The 2,015-nt window shown below is 40.8% G+C and overlaps 1 pseudogene; it reads left to right on the forward strand.

The window, feature by feature from the left end:
* The first annotated feature begins 330 nt into the window (after positions 1-330).
* On the forward strand, positions 331-1,622 carry LOC102508591 (annotated as a pseudogene).
* Positions 1,623-2,015: the final 393 nt, after the last annotated feature.

The raw sequence follows: 2,015 nt of genomic DNA on the forward strand, positions 1-2,015 counted from the left end.
TGATGGCACTGAAAATTATATTTTGAGGATAGAATACTTTAAACATGTGTCTTCAATTCCTCTAATTTAGAATCCTCTAGTTTAGAAACTGAATATAAAGAAAATCCTAAGTGCAAATACTAAGAGGACAGGAGACTAACCTTATATTTGCCAAGATTTTAGAGGCAGATTAAAACTTCTACCTATAATTGCCCGTTGCATCAAATGATACTATCCTCTCCAGAATTTGATTAACAAGAATTCTACTATTAAACATGAATTCCATTGTTTTGCAAGTCTTTCTGTTATAAATGAAGAATCAACAAATCAGAGCTTCAGGCTGGTGAGCAAATGAAAGCGCTGGGACAGGTGGCATGCCCAGAGGACATGGAAGCTGCACACCCTTCCTCCCCATACCTTGCCCTGTGCATCTCTTTTATCTGTCTGTTCCTGAGTTGTATCCTGTATACTAAACTGGCAAATAGTTCTTCGGGTGCTGCATATTTGGCAAGGCATGCCAGTTTGCTGTGGGAATCCCAAAAGAGACCTCAGCTCTCACTGTTAATTGGCTCTGTGGCTCTGGTTTCCATTCCATTGTGAATGGATGTTAGAAAATGTGTGTTAAAGATGCTGAAGTTGTCTTGTGTGGAGGAGCCAAAACCATGGCTCCCTGCTGTTCAGAAACGAGCATTTAGAACCAAGTTTGGAAGGTTTGTGAGCAGCATGAATAGATCAGCATGTCCAACTCCCCCATGGGAATTACTGCAGAGAATTTTGCTGCAAAACATAAAATAAGCAGAAAAAAATGTAACAAATCCATCCTGTTGTCACAGCAGAGATGGAAAGCTGCTAATGATGCTGGTCACTTTAATAATGAGATGGTACGAATTCAGGTAAAGATGAAGAAGGGAAACAAGCAATGCAAGTAATGAGCAGGCTTGGTCCCAAACAAGCCTGGAGCAGCTAAATAAACTTCCTCCAGTTTTCAAGGAAGAAGGGCCGACATTGCAAGGAATGTACCAAGCGTATCTGATGCTTTCATAGCTAGTGAAGATGCTGTTAAAGGCATAATTTCACACTGGCAAGAATCGTGGGCTATTTTGTATCTAGATGTGATCTATCTATTGTAGATAATATTGGTCTTGTCCCTGCTACCAATGAGGCACTAAAGAAAACAAGATTGAGTCTTGAAGACATGGATTTGGTAGAGGTGAATGAAGATTTTGGCCCCTGGAACTTAGCAGCTGAGAAGAGCTTGGATCTCGACCCAGGTAGAACCAACGTACAAGGACGAGGCATTATTTGGGATCAGCCACTGGGAGGAACTGGATCAAGAATTATTGCACCCCTGGTTCGTGAATTAAGATGTGGAGGTGGAAAATATACAGTTGCATCAGCTTGCACTGGAGCTGGCCAGAGTATCACACTGATCACTCAGAGCACAGCCTGAGGAGAGCAAGGAGACCACCACGACCCACAGTTACTTTACGTAGCCAGACCACATTAAAACAAGTGACTTTCAGAGCAGCAGCTAAAACTGGCTATGCCCTGCCACTGAAACAGTGATTGAAGGTGATCAAGTGTTGATGAAGTAAAGATGTATTTATCATGCATAAGAGCTCAGGTCAGAAGTAAGTTCTCTCAAATTTGCACCAAATATGATGCATTTCTGAACTGAAATCTAATTATAGAAGGCCCTTAAAAGAAACCATGTCCTGGCCATATAACCACCACATATGCTTTAGATCATATGATTGCAAGGAAATTGAATAAATGCTGCCTTAACTTCCCAAAATAAATAAATAGAGGAATGAACCCATGAAAAAATACCTCTATGAGGAATACTCAAAATTGCTTATGATTTTCTTTTTACACTTTATACTTTACTACATGACATTCTATTAACATTCTTTAATAGAAACAATTCCGAAGGGGCTAGCCCCTGATATACAGGACGTGGCCTGATACTTTTAGCCACATGCTTTGGTGTTGCTCCAAGCTGACTTGGCAGTTACAGCTAGGTTTTCGAGTCTCCC

The sequence above is a fragment of the Camelus ferus genome, chromosome 5, assembly GCF_009834535.1.
Source record: "Camelus ferus isolate YT-003-E chromosome 5, BCGSAC_Cfer_1.0, whole genome shotgun sequence".
Lineage (NCBI taxonomy): Eukaryota > Metazoa > Chordata > Mammalia > Artiodactyla > Camelidae > Camelus > Camelus ferus.